We start from the raw sequence: 15,574 nt of genomic DNA, 5'->3' as shown, positions 1-15,574 counted from the left end.
AGCAGGGGTATGTAAATGTCACACACAACAGAGTTCACTGATGTTCATATCCTGCTCTATAGTACAATAGCTTGTCTTAGCAAAATACATTTTATTAGCAACCTGCATATCTGCTAATTTAAGCAATTCTGATTCAGGATTCCACATTATCTCCATTTTTCCACGAGGAAAGGAGGCTAGCGTATCATGACAGGGCGGCTATCACGGAGTCCCCACTGGATCCACCTCTCTTCCATTACGCCCAGTGCGTTTGCTTCTGTCTCATAATGATGCCCTCTCATCAATGTTCGAAGCTGCCAGGGGTGTCCCTTTTCACGGCATTGACCTAGGTATTCTCAGGAGGATTTCAGTGTAATGAAAAACACCTTCTATCAATGTTTTACATGGTATGGTATGTTAACTATACTAATCTGTTAGATTTTTAAAAAGAATGTATACATATTAGGAAAAATGTGCAGCTAGCGTACAAAATCCAGGATATTTTACTAGATACTATTTTGCCAATATTTTATCAATATGTTATCAGTTATACCAATAGATTTCCTGAGGTTGACGTGGACAATTAGATTTCTAAAAAGTGGTCTACTTTAAGGAATTATATTAAGAAGTAATAATGTAGGTGTCACTGTCATACAACAAAAGTTATGTGAATGTTTATGTTAGGGAAGCATTGCTTTGTATGATAAACAGCAATTTTTTTTTAGATAACATGGTCTCTAATACCGCTTAGAAAGTGGTGGGTTGTCAGAGAACATGTACATGATTGACAGTTAATTACTGAGGAAGGTCTAGATTTCCAATATTTCTTGAATTGTGTGTGTGTGTGCGAGTGTGTGTGTGTAATTTCCCTTTGACTTCTAAGAGTTTGTGTTATAGAAGCTTGATGAAATAGCCATGATTAATTACAACCCTTTTAATGAAAAGGATTTCAATGAAAAAGCAAGTTTTCTTTTCTTCTCTTTTTTTAAAGGAAGAGGTTTCTTTCTATAATCAAGACAATATATTCTTTTAAAGTGGTATTTCTTGACATTTATAGTGCTGGTGACAAGGTCATAATTTCCGTCGTAATGAGATGCCTTTTAATAATGCATAACCCCTAATGTAGAAAGCAGTGCAACATCTCACAGCCTGCGTTCATGGTGAATATTCCCGCTGAGGTCTGGGAGACTCTGAGTAGGTCACATGTTGACTTAGCAGCTCCAGCCGCCTTTCCTCTATGGTGTGCCATAATCCAGGCCTCTTCCAACTGTGTTTGAATAGACCGAGATGCTATGAGACAAGAATTCTGGATTTTTCTGCTTTTATTTCAGAGAATGGTTCACTGTGAATAAAGGCTCTCAGTGAATTCTCATGAGTTACTAATGGTAATAACTGAGAATGAGGAGGAGGTGATAGGGTTGGATTTTGATTTTAGAAACACTCTTGGGTTTTTGTTTTCCCCAGTGTTTGAACAATATCTCATGCAGAGGTATTGCCACTGCCACGAGAGGAGAAAGAAAGATTTCATCCAGGTATATGCACACACACACAGACACACACACACACATAAAGTGATTAGGAAGTAATGCATACATATAGTAAAAGTTTTTTAATACATAACATGTTTAAGAAGGAAATGAAAACAAATCCCTCATTCTTTCATGGCTGTATCTGAGCCTCTGTGTGTGTCACTGCACTGACTGTGCATCCTGTGGACGTTATTGCTCACCACATTTGTACCTGGCAGTGTAACTGGAGTATTGTACTTGATGTTGTCAAATACTCTTTTAAAATGAGGTTTTGATATTCTGCAGATAGGAATAACAAAGCTTTCCTGTGAATTTCTAAAATCCTCTTGAGTCTGAGGTTGACTTGGTGTGGCTAAAGCCACTGAGATAGTATTAACCTGTCTTTTAAACACATACATGAGCTATAAAAAGTGTGACTTGGAAGTGCCCAGCACAATGACAGGAGGTCCTAGGGTTTCATCTGTATTTATTGAATAACCAAGAAAAACATCATTGTAAGGGAATAATTGATACATATTATTTGTCAAGCTGTGACATAGTAGGCATATTTTAGGTAAGCACCTTCTATAATGTAAAAGGAGTGCAGTTGTTACTTTAAGATGGCCAGAGTAACTAAAGCCAGTCCCTGTTCACATCATTGCTTGCTGCTGTGATTTAAGACATTGTATACTGATGAGATGCGTTACTGTACCACTTCTCTTTCTCATATCTGTAGCAGATTTGAATTGTACAATAAATTTTGCAAAATTGCCCTTGTCTCTCCCACCTATGGCTGTACTTTCATGTTCGCTGGCTTTAAAACATGAATGATGAGAGGAAACCTATGGTGCCAAGTATCTGCCTCCGTTTGTCAGCATTTACATTCTCCGTTAATTACTGACGTTGTGCAGTCAGTAATACACAGCACTGGAAAGAAACACAACCTTCGTTAGAATAGCACATCTTTTTTTTTGTTTTGTTTTCCTGTGTGTTTTCCTATAGATTTGCTAAACATCTTCAATCCATTTCATTGGATGTCATTTAGTTTGGTCTCTCATTTTTGTAGAACATGCATAGCATAAAGGTGTTAAACGTTTTTTCTTTTCAACTGTCACTTTGTGTTTCTTATTTATTTTGTTGGATAGGTATCTTCCCCCTTGCAGATGTTTCTTTGTGTTTCTTATTGACTTTGCTTTGTTTCTCAGGCAGATCATCCTTTCCTTAGCAGAGATGGAAGACAAGATCTGTCTTGAAGCCACTCTGCCTTTGCTCTTCCTCCCTGATGGGTCTGGCTTTGTGCAGCTGCCCATCCCTTCTCTGATGCAGTGATGGTTAACTTGAAGGTGCACAGCTGCCCAATCTCTTTTGATGCTTCCTGCTTCACACGGGGACTACTCTTCTTATTTCTGTTTTGAGAAATTTAAGCAAGACCTGCCATTGAAGCAGCATTGTGTAACATGATTTATATTTGGGGTATTGTTATCACTTCTCTGGAAATAACTTCCAGTTTTTTAAATTAAATTAGTGACTAACCTCCAGGAAATAACCCAAAGGTCATGATTATCATTGCAATTCTAAAGGCATATGTATAAGGATAAACAAGTCAATTATCCTTTTGGGTTTCAGTTAATTTGATTCACACATTGCTCTGGATAATGTTGTAAAAACAAAGGAAAGCAGTATTTGTTCTTCACATACTGTGGATTTCTGCTCATTCCCATTGTTATGGATAAAATGTCCTATGCACTTAAAGCATCAGCCCACAGGACATAAAGCAACAAAACTCGAAAGAAGTAATTTTCGATATTGACTTTATCACCTTTGACCTTCGACTCATTAACTATTACTCAGTTCCTCTATCTGCTGACATAAATATATATTTTTTATTTATCTGTTAGCATATATATATTTAACAGGAATATCCAACTTTTCTGGGAGAATTATTATTTGAGACTACTCTGAAGCTTAAAAGTGCTGTTAAACAAGTATTTTCATTTATCATGAATATGATTTTAAGTCCTTGCACAAGGAAGAGAGGTAAATATACATTTAAATATTCTTCCTAGGTATTGTGAGAAAAGAGTGTTATTTCAATTCTGCAAAGCAGAAAAAGTGCTCCAGCTTTCTGAGAGTTTGCAGTTTGAAACTTACATTTTTCAATCCATTCTGAAGTCCCCTGCAGGCAGAGCTGTGTCTGGGTATTTCGCTGATAGCAAAAGCATTCTTCCCTCTCATCCTTACCATAACCAGATCCAACAGGGTCTGGTTCATAATTTATCTCGAGTTAGTCCATTTGATACAGCTGTCTCTTCTAATGCCAACCAGGGAAGGTCATGAATCCAAGTGAATTTGTTAAGGCCTGGACAAGAGAAGTTCAACAAGGAAAATCTTTGCTCTCTTACCAGCCCCCAAACTTTACATTTTCTCATGCCACTTTGCACAGTTCAGCATGCTTTCACCAGTTACAGTTGGGAATATGAATTTCTTTGATAACACAGGACAGACATGGGGACACCTAAACAGGAAGGTCATTCACAGGCAGCATTTCAACTCCTTCACATTTATCTGCATGACAAATTCTGAGAAAGTGGAACCTATTTCTATAGGGTTTGGTTCTATTATTTCTACTTGCACCACCATCAAATTTCAGATATGTTAGGAAGTTCTTTCATGTAATTCTGAGATATCAAGTCCTATGAACACCATGGCAGTATTCCTGTGGTCCTCCCTCTATGGGAAATACTTTCCTAGAGCTCAGAAACTGGTCTCTATGGAGACCGGATCTAGAAATGATTTATCTTAGCATAACACATTTTTTAGGACCAGACTTTTCCAGCTAAATGCATAGTTATTTCATATACCCGGCAATAGAAATGTTTCCAAAATAGTATTTCCAATTAGGTAAAAAGATTATAATTATGGGAGTGCTTAACCTTGTATTTATCAACATATTTTTGCCACATATCAGCATCAAAAGAACTGTCAATTCAGTGGGAAAGAAAATTGTCCCATTAGCAATTTGGGTTAAGATTGAAACAAAAGTGTCCTTGACTTACTTGGGAACAAAAGACATTCTCTAGGTAGAGCTCAACCCACGATAATTATACCAATGCACTTTACCATAAATATTCTAGTTTATTTCTGAAGTTTTCCTTTGAAAAATGTAGTGTAATAATTCCCATATTATAGGAGAAATAAGGCAAAAAGAGTGACATCAACCTATTAGTAATCTTAGAGTAAATTTCTCAGCTGGCCTCACTCATATGTAAAGCCATTTTCGGTCCTAGAGTATAAGAAATACCTTTCTTAGTATTAATAAAAGAACATGAGTTACAGAGAAAACGATGGCTTAGCTCTCCAAGGGATACTGAAATAAGGAAAGGGATAATTTTTATAGGATTGGGAGTATAAAAAAATACAATACTGCAAGGAGAGTAGAGAGATTTAGAGTTTATAACAAGACTACAAAATCTGTCATTTTCTTTTTCCTTTTTTTCACTTCTTGCAATGTATCGATTATATCTTTGTGTGGTGGTTATTTGGGTAGAAATGGCAGTTTCAGTGCCTTTTCTGTACCTGTTTCCAACTGATTGTTGCTCATACTTCCTGGGGTTTTGCTGGAGTCTCTCCGTCATGCGTCAGGAGGAGAGGGAAGAGACTCGCCTGGTTGAAATTGCATTTACTCTGCTCTAGGAAGAAATGAAAAGATCCATCTAATTGCTACTATGCAATTGTACGACTGCCCATCTGGCCTGAAATATATAGTACGTTTTCATTTCACCACGAGGCTGACTCCTGAGGGGAATTAGTTTCCTGATGAAATTATATCCCCTGCTGTTATAGGTTTTAAAGCAGCACTGAAGTAAATCTAAGGTGCTAGCCACTGAAATAGAGCCTCAGAGATCACTGGAATTAGGTCAGCTTTCCTAAGTTCATTTTGAAAAATCAGTTCCCAAATTGAGATTTGTGGGCCTGGAAAAGTCCATTTTGTTCATTTCTATAACTTTAGGAAAATCCATTCGGTTCATCGTCCTGGGTAAAATCTCGCTTTACCTGTGTGTGCTGTAGCTGAGCAGGGGCAATGTATTTTCCTAGAAAGAAGAACACAGATGCTATAGCTGGCTGGTTTTCTTTTCATGAATTGTATATCGATTTATGTTTTAATGAAACTTTGGCCGGTCTACTAAATGTAAGTTTCTCAGAGACAAGAAGTTAATCTGTATTTAATGCATGTATCATAAGGTTAAATCTGGCATGAAAGGCAATTGAGATTACCACAGTTCTTTGGTTCGGTGCTTTACGGGAGAGAACAGAAGCACAAATCTAATTTTACAAGGAAATTTCTGAAAGAATTGATGTAATACAATGGGTATAATAGAACAAGGTATTTAAAATGTGCATGCTCAGGTGGGTAATAAGCACTTAGAAGTTATCGGAGGCCACTGAAAAAGGCACATTTGCTAAAAAGACCCTACTGTCTTTTGATAGTCATAAGTCAGGTTATTAACTTTGTCTTTTTTCAATTTGACTTTTTACTATTAAGGTGACTTTACTTCAAGCAAATTTTATTTTGAATGATCCAAACAAAAAGTGTATGTGTGTGTGCATGAATTTGAATATATAATTATAAATAAATAAATATATATTATATATATATATATATATGGGGCACTGTGCACAGGTATACAGCAGAACACTGCTGGAATGCTGGTGCTGGGTGAAATGGAACTCCAGTCAGAGCCTGTGACTGTTTCAATGAGAAGAATGTTTTATAGATGGGCAGCACTGATATGCAATTTAATTATGTGTATATATGTGAATGTGTATTTATAGAAAAATAAATACAAATATACCATTTTATTATAACATTAATTAGAAAGGGCATGCATTGCCATCCTTGGAATTTCCTTCACATTTCAAAATAAATTTTTAAGGAGGGAGAGAAGGAGTTGAAAGTGATTTACAAATTTAAAAAACTGCTAAGTTAAGTGGAGGTGGTGAGGCCAGCATCCCACTGAGAAGCAAGAAGAATGACAGTGGCATCTGCTGCTGGTCTTTTGAGCAGGTGTGGCCACACTTTCCCCACTTTTCGGATGCCACCTGCACGTGGTCCATTTGTTGTAGTGGGTTGGATCCTAAGAAATGAGGAGCAAAGTAATCAATGACCCAGGTGAGCCCCGGAGATTGCGGGGTGACAGAGGAGAAAGACAATTGTGAACCAAGGTTCTGATGGAGCAGAGACCACCTGTGAGATGGCCGGTGTGGAGGGGCTCATTTTGTGGATTTCTGGATGAACCAAAAAGCAAGAGAGGGCAGATTGATTCGATATTACAGACGGTGACTCAGCTATCTATACTCTCTCTGATCGAGCAGTCTGGGTTTTACAGTGGACATTAACATTACATTTATGAACTTAATATCACTGATCATTAGAGAAATGCAAACCAAAGCCACAATGAGGTATCATCTCACCCTAGCCAGAATAGCTATTAGTAAAAAGTAAAAAATAACAGAGGCTGGCAAGGTTGCAGAGAAAAGGGAACCCTTATACACTGTTGGTGGGAGTGTAAATTAGTTCAACCATTGTGGACAGCAGTGTGGCAATTCCTCAAAGAGCTAAAAACAGAACTACCGTTTGATCCAGCAATCCCATTATTGGGTATATACCCAAAGGACTATTAATCATTCTACCATAAACACACAGGCACGCAAATGTTCACTGCAGCATTATTCAAATTACCAAAGACATGGAATCAACCTAAACGCCCATCAATGACAGGTTGGAAAAGGAAAATGTGGTACATATACATCATGAGATACTATGCAGCTATAAAAAAGAATGAGATCATGTCTTTTACGGGAACATGGATGGAGCTGGAGTCCATTATCCTTAGCAAACTAACACAGGAACAGAAAACCAAATACTGCTTGTTCTTACTTATAAGTGGGAGCAAAATGATGAGAACTCATGAACACAAAGAAGGGAACGACAGACACTGGCGGCTACTTGAGGATGGAGGGTGGGAGGAGTGAGAGGAGCAGAAAAAAATAACTATTTGGTACTGGGCTTAATACCTGGGTGATGAAATAATCTGTACAACAAACCTCTGTGCACTAGTTACCTGTGTAACAAACCTTCACATGTACTCCTGAACTTAAAGTTAAAAAAAAAATAGCATAAGCTCTAAAAGGACATTTTCAGAAGGATGTGCCTTTTTATTTTTATTTATTTTTTTATTTTTTTAGATAGAGTCTCGTTCTGTCTAAAAGTCACTCCAGCACTTCAGGCTGGAGTGCAGTGGCGTGATCTCAGCTCACTGCAACCTCCACCTCCCGGGTTCAAGTGATACTCCTGCCTCAGCCTCCTGAGTAGCTGGGATTACAGGAGCCTGCCACAACAACTGACTAATTTTTTTTGTATTTTTAGTAGAGAGGTGATTTTAACATGTTGGTAAGGCTGGTCTTGAACTCCTGACCTCAAGTCATCTGCCTGCCTTGACCTCCCAAAGTGCTGGCATTACAGGCATGAGCCAAAAAATGTCCTATTTTGAAGGCAATATGTTAAATAGCATTGGAAGAACAAATTAAACATCAAGAAATACAATGGATTCATTCCTAATAATTTATAGAACTTTCAATGGTTAATACACAAGAAGAACGTGTGTTTTTCTCTATGCTTCCCCTCACTACCATCAAAGTCCACTGACAAGATACCTTTTTAATAATTGCATTCTATTTCTGGCTGTGTGTGGAGGCTCATGCCTGTAATCCCAGCACTTTGGGAGGCCGAGGAGGGCGAATCACCTGAGGTCAGGAGTTCGAGACCAGCCTGGCCAACGTGGTGAAATCCCATCTGTACTAAAAATACAAAAATTAGTCGGGTGTGGTGACGCATGCCTGTAATCCCAGCTGCTCCAGAGGCTGAGGCAGGATAATCGCTTGAACCTGGGAGGTGGAGGCTGCAGTGAGCCGAGATTGTGCCACTGCACTGTACCCTGGGTGACACAGGGAGACTCCATCTCAAAAAAAAAAAAAAAAAAAAAAAAAAGAATAAGGAGGAAAATTGTATTCTATTTCCTAGAACTATCTTAGATGATTACATATAATCTGCTATGGTCTGAATGTTTGTTTCCCTCAAAATTCATGTTGAAACTTAGCTCTTACTGCAGGAGTGTTAAGAGATGGGGCCTGCAGGAGGTGATCAGGTCACAAGGGCTCTACCTCATGAATGGGACTAGTGCCCTTATAAAAAAGGTTCAGGCCGGGCGTGGTGGCTCACGCCTGTAATCCCAGCACTTTGGGAGGCCGAGGCAGGTGGATCACAAGGTCAGGAGATCGAGACCATCCTGGCTAACACGGTGAAACCGTGTCTCTACTAAAAATACAAAAAAATTAGCCGGGTGTGGTGGTGGGCACCTGTAGTCCCAGTTACTCAGGAAGCTGAGGCAGGAGAATGGTGTGAACCCAGGAGGCGGAGCTTGCAGTGAGCCAAGATCATGCCACCGCACTCCAGCCTGGGCAACAGAGTAAGACTCTGTCAAAAAAACAAAACAAAACAAAAACCTTCAAAGAGCTGCCTGGCCTTTTTGCCATTTTGCCATTTGAGAGTACCCAGGCAGTGCCATCTGTGAGAAATAGGTCCTCATCAGATGCTGAATCTGCCAGCGCTTTAATCTTGAACTTCCCGACCTCCAGGACTGTGAGTAATACATTTCGGTTGTTTATAAATGACCCAGTCTAAGGTATTTTTCTATAGCAGCAGGAATGGATCAAGAAAGAAACTTCATTTTACTTGGTGACCCTGATATTTTGCACCAAAAAGGGAGTGGGCATAGTGATTTTATTTAGTAGATGAGTCCTTTAAGTGGCAAGGCTAAAATTCTGTTTGAGAATTAAAAGGTCCTACATTCTGTGAGTCCTGAATGCAGAGTTGATGGTCAGAACCTGATATGGTTTGGCTCTGTGTCCCCACCCAAATCTCATCTTGTAGCTCCCGTAATCACCACGTGTTGTGGGAGGGACCCAGTGGGTGATGATTCAATCATGGGAGCAGGTGTTTCCCTTGCTGTTCTCGTAATAGTAAATGGGTCTCACAAGATCTGATGGTTTTAAAAATGGGAGTTTCTCTGCACAAGCTCTCTCTCTTTGCCTGCTGCCATTCACGTAGGATGTGACTTGCTCCTCTTTGCCTTCTGCCATGATTGTGAGGCCTCTCCAGCCATGTGGGACTGTAAGTCCAATACCTCTTTCTTTTGTAAATTGTCCAGTCTCAGCTATCTTTTTATCAGCAGCATAAAAAACAGGGACTAATCCCGAACCTGTCTCCAAAAGGAGTCACACAAAAATGAAAAATTCCAAGCTGCCCAGTTCCCTCTGTCAAAGTGCACAGGGCGGGTCTGCCTGTCAAAAGCACTGCATGTTCTTTTGTGGACCCTCATGCATTAGCTCCTTCAACCACTGTCACCATGATTCGAGGACCTGAGCCAGAGTGGTCGCTGGTACCTTACATCAATTACCATCCAAGTGAAAGAGACTACCACGGCCTTATCATCTACAGTCTCAGAAGGAATATAGCTCACATCATGGATACCTCATGGTAGCACATTTTAAGAATTTTAAGAATTAGTCAACCTAATTCTTAAGGCAGGTGGGTTCTAGGAGTATTTGACTTCCCTGTAGGAAAGTTGGGCACATTTCAGGCACCAGGGATGACCTGAAAGATGATTTTGATACAACAGTTGCGAGGGAGATGAAAGGATCACAACAGAAACTTCAAGATAGAAAAAGCAGAGATGGGCATGAGTTTATGGCTGGGAGCTGGTGCTGTGTGTAGGTGGTGGCCTTGGCCCCTGGGTTAAAGGTCCCAGGAAGGTGGGAGGTGGAGGTGGTGGCCTTGGCCCCTGGGTTAAAGGTACCAGGAAGACGGCCACTCCCTCCCCTCTCCCCGATTTCTCAGTAGTTAGATGCTCACTCGATGGAATTAAGAAATCAGGGAGGACAAGTTTGCCTCTAGGCTTTTCAATAACACACACTGTAGGTTATCACAGCTGTGAAAAGCAGGTTTTAACATGTTAGGGACAGTTCAAAGCGGGATGCACAGAATGAACCCTGCTTAGGAGGACAGGCCCAGAGAGGTGGTGAGTCGTTGGGAAGATGCTAGGAACTATGGCAGTTGTATTAGTCAGTGTTCTCCAGAGGGACAGAACTGATAGGATATATGTATATAGGAAAGGGAAAAATAATAAATTTAGGGGGAGTAATTTAGGAAGAATTGGCTCACACAATTACAAGGCAAAGTCCCACAATAGGCTGTCTGCAAGCTGGGGAAAGAGAAGTTGGTGGTGGCTCAGTCCGAGTCGGAAAGCCTCAAAACCAGGGAAGCTGACAGTGGAAACTTCGGTTTGCAGCCGAAGGCCTGAGGGCCCCTGGGAAGCCACTGGTGCAAGTTCCAGAGTCCACAGGCCAAAGAACCTGGACTCTGAGGTCCAAGGGCAGGGGAGTGGAATCAAGCCTCCAGCACAGGAAGAAGAAAGAGAACAAGAAGACTCCACCAGCAAGCTTCTTCCACCTTCTTCCACCTGCCTTGTTCTAGCAGCACGATTCAATGGTGTCCACCCACATTGATGCTGGGTCTTCCTCTCCCAGGCCACCGACTTAAATGTCAATCTCCTCTGGCAGCACCCTCATAGGCAAACCCAGAAACAATGCTTCACCGGCCATCTAGGCATCCGTTAATGCAATCAAGTTGACACCTAATATTAGCCATCACAGCAGTGAAACGAACTCTTTTCCCTGAGCATCTCAAAGTATGTTATGGATTGAATTGCACTTGCCCCAACTTCATATGTTGAGGTCCTAACTCCCAGAACCTCAGGATGTGACTTGATTTGGAAATGGGGTCCTGGCAGTAATTAGTTAAGATGACCTCATACTGGAGTGGGGTGAGTCTCTAATCCAATATGACTGGTGTCTGCATAAAAAATGGAAATTTAGACAGAGGTGTGCACACAGGGAGAGTGCTGTGTGAACATCAAGGCAGAGATAGGAGTGAAGCTTCAGGCCAAGGAGCACCAGATATTGCCAGCAAACACCAGAAGCTGGAAGAGGGGCGTGGGACAGATTCTCCCTCCAGCCTCCAGAGGAACCAACCCTGCAGACCATGAGCCTCCAGAACCGCGAGAGGAGGCAGGGTGTTGTTTAAGCCACCAGCATGTGTACTTGGCTACGGCAACCCTAGATAGGACATATTATTCAAACTCAAGCTCATGGAAGTTTCCTAGGTTCAAATCTTCCTTTCTCCTCATGAGCTGTGTCCCCCTCTGAAAAATGACGGTGATAAAGCATCCACTTCACAAAGCCATTGCAAGGCCAGGATGAGAGACTACATAGCTAGGGTGCTCTCTGGTACTAACCTGAAAAGGATTTAACAAACACTGGGTGTTGTTGTTAAGATTTTTGCTTGATGATTCATGTTCAGTGTGAGAGTTGGGGGCTCTAAAATTTGGCATAGTTTAAGCAAAAGCTATTTGTTTGTATGTTTGTTTGTTTGTTTTTGGAGGCAGGGTCTCACTCTCCCCTAGGCTGGAGCGTAGTGGTGTGATCGTAGTTCACCGCAGCCTCAACCTCCTGGGCTCAAGTGATCCTCCCACCTCAGCCTCCTGAGAAGCTGAGAACTACAGGCATGCACCATGATGCCCGGCTAATTTAAAAAATAGTGTATGATAGGGTCTTGCCATGTTGCCCAGGCTGGTCTCGAACTCCTGGGCTAAAGCAGTCCTCCCTTGGCCTCCCACAGTGCTGGGGTTCCAGCGCAAGCCACCACGCCCAGCTGAGCAAGAGCTGTTTGAGTTTCCTAAGGCTAGTTGTGTGTATAGAGGGCCCAGTGGGGTGGCTAATTTAAAAACTGGGCTTATAAATCAATTGTTTAATAGTGGTAAGTTCACCATGTGTTTTGAGTACTTTTTTGTAGACGTGTCTGTATTTCAGCACCAAGCGTTGCTTTCAGCCCCTCTTCCGGTTAAAATGCACAGCAGCCATTTCTCCTGTTTCAAGAGTCTTACATGGACCTTCACGGGGTGTATCTGGAACAATCCCCACAAATGCATCTCCAGAAACAACTGCATATAGGCTGCTTGTGGCAGGCGTAGCAGCCACCTTTACCAGCCTCCCTGCAGGAACCAGGAGCTCAAATCCCACTGCCTCTTCAGCTTAGCTGAAGCTTTGCTGTTAGAACATTAACATGTGAATGGAAAATGTTGTTCTGTAAAATACTATCAGTAACACTGGCTTTGAGCTCAATATTTGTGTGCCTCTAGAACACTAGTTGCCCTTTTTCCATTAACTAACCTAAGGATCTTTTTGTGTGAAGAAGGGAAAGGAGGAGAAAAGGAAAAAAGAAGGAAGAGAAAGTAGGGAGGAAGAGGGAAATGAAGCTTGTTTTAGTTTGCAAAGGAGAGGACAGGCAAGTATGAAAGCCCGGGGATTCAAGCCTTCTCTCTGGGAGATTTGAAAGCAATGGAAAGAAAAGAGGAAGTCATCATAACTTGTCTGAAAACACAATCAGATAAAGCCAGGGCCCACCTCCAGCTTGCAGGTACCTGGCCGAAATGTCCTGCAGGTCAGTAAAGATTATTAAGGAAATGTGTCAGCAGAGCCAGCTCATCAACTGTGTAGATCGTGGTTTTGATGTGGGAAAAGGTGAAGGTTTAAGAGGGCGAAAGGTTTAAGTCTCACTGGTTACCTGAGAATTCCTTAAATCTAGAATAAAATAAAGATTTGCTGGCTGATGGCTGAAGAAATGAACCTCCTTTATAATTCTATAAAATAATTCTATAAAATAACGACAGAAATCTGAATGGGGATGTCTGCAAAAAGGGAGTGGGCAGTGAGACCTTTGCTCCCCTTTGCTGACAATCCACTTGCATTCATGGCGACCTGGTCTTTACAGCTCCGTGGTTCATCTTAAAGGATCAGCAGGGAGAGGTCTGTAGTGTGGATAGCCATCACCAGGTGCCTTTCTTCTGGTAAATTTTGCAGAATTCTTAGGAAGTAGTTCAAAGAGAAGGTAAAAATATTCAAATTCAGTGATGCATATCATTTTTTGCTACTTGAATTTAGGGAAGATCATGGAAAAGGAAACTTGTGGATGGAGTCTGAAGGAATGCAAGTCTGGGAAGCAAATGGCTTTTGAACTGAGGCAAGGTGGCTCTGCATATTCTGTGTATATTACAGATGGTAATCCGCCAATCTGCCCAATGACAAGAAGCAAAACATTAGTTCTTGTACAATGAAAATAGCTGCAGCAAAAATTCTTAGGACTTCCTTCCTTTATGGAAATATTACAAAGAAACAAGTTGCAAAGTATCTTTATGTACTACCTTTAATATCTCACTTTTATTTGTCCAGTGAGTCTTTCAAAGTTTTTAGCCCAAATGAAAATGTGGCCGTTTGTCAAAGTACCCCTCTTCTCCGCACCTTTTCTTTTGTAATTCAATTCCTTTTCTTCAGGAAATCGCTGTGTATTGGTTTTCAAATATTTTGCGATGTGTTTGTCCTGTCCATAACGAGAATGGAGCTGTTTTCCCCAAATCTGAGTTTCTGTTTACACCCGCCTCAAAAGCTGTCTGAAGCAGGGCTCCACACCCAGTTTTGTCTGACTTCAGTTTCCTTTTTGTTTCTTTGGGTTTCCCTTTATTTTTCCCCCTTAAGCCTTTCCTGGCCTTCCAGGTTCTTCTTCCAGCCCTGACGGCTGTGTCTCAAGGGTCTGCAATGGCGAACGTCACTTTGCTTTCATTCCTTCCCATCCAAGTGCTGGTCGGGCCAGGAGAGGTGGTGGGTGCAGAACCCTGCTGGAGGCAGCTGTTTAGCCCTTTGGAACCGTGGTTCATACCCCACTTCTCCCCTGTGTGCCTCCTTCCCCTTCCCCAGAAAGGCCTTAGTTAAGGTTATTAGCGTGACTGGCAATAATAATACCATTATACGGGTAAGGATGATACAAGTGGGTTCAGGAGGTAGAGGGTATGAGCAATTTGGATGAAAGGAGACAGCTGAGGAGGAAGGAAACCCTTCCCCGTGTAGATACAAGAGAACATGAGCCTAGGGACAGCAAAAGAGCCTTGAGTGGTGGAAATAACAGCGTGGAATCTCAAGTTGCAGGCCTGAATAAATATGTGGCAATGTGCAGAGACCATGAGCAGATGCAAAGAGACATTTATAATTGCGTTGGATTGTTCCTTCACTGCAGAGGAAAGCATGTTTAAATAATAATTTAAAAAAGCTCTTGAGACTCCTTCTTGGCTCTGTAATTATTCGAGTCTTTGTAAGAGTGTAGAAGGTTGCCTTCTCTGACAATGTTAAATTTATAAATTTCACTGCTGGGAAACTTAAAGATTTTTCTCAGCCTTTAAAAAAGATAGCAGTGGGGATCACTTTGTGTTAGCATTTGCCTTTAAAATACAATTCAGCAAATGCATGGGCATGTTTGGATTAAGATGCTGCAGTACCTGTATGATCTACTAAGTATTTGTCATAAAATTAAGAGAGAAGAGGATTGAAGGGGCTGGGGAGAGGGAAGTTTCTGACCCTTATTAGAGTGAGCATATAATTTATCTTCCATACCTGTTCATCTTTTAAAACATTTTATTTTTAACTAATTTCTAACTTAACGAAAACTAGGTAAGTATGAAGCACTCACGTATCTCCTTGACCCAGTATGGTAAGATGAATAATAGCCCCCACTGATATTCGGGTTCTAATTCCTGGATATTACCTTACACAGCTAAAGGGACTTTGCTGGTGTGCTCATCCCAAGAATCCCGAGATGGGGAGAATCTCCTGGGTGGGCTCTAGATGTAGTTAAAGTGGCCTTATCAGCAGGCGGCAGAGGGAGATTTGAGACAGATGAGGAGAAGGCAAGGTGGCCGCAGAGGCTGAGGTCGGATCAATGCACCTGGAAGATGGAGGAAGGGGCCATAAGCCAAGGAATGCTGGAGCCATTTGACACTGAAAAGGCGAGAGAACAGATTCCCCTCTTCATGCCTCCAGAAGGCAGTCCAGCCCTGCTGACCCTTGACTTGAGTCCACTGAAA

The sequence above is a fragment of the Nomascus leucogenys genome, chromosome 5 (assembly GCF_006542625.1).
Source record: "Nomascus leucogenys isolate Asia chromosome 5, Asia_NLE_v1, whole genome shotgun sequence".
NCBI classification, from domain to species: domain Eukaryota; kingdom Metazoa; phylum Chordata; class Mammalia; order Primates; family Hylobatidae; genus Nomascus; species Nomascus leucogenys.
Note: the sequence above shows the minus strand (reverse complement) of the source record.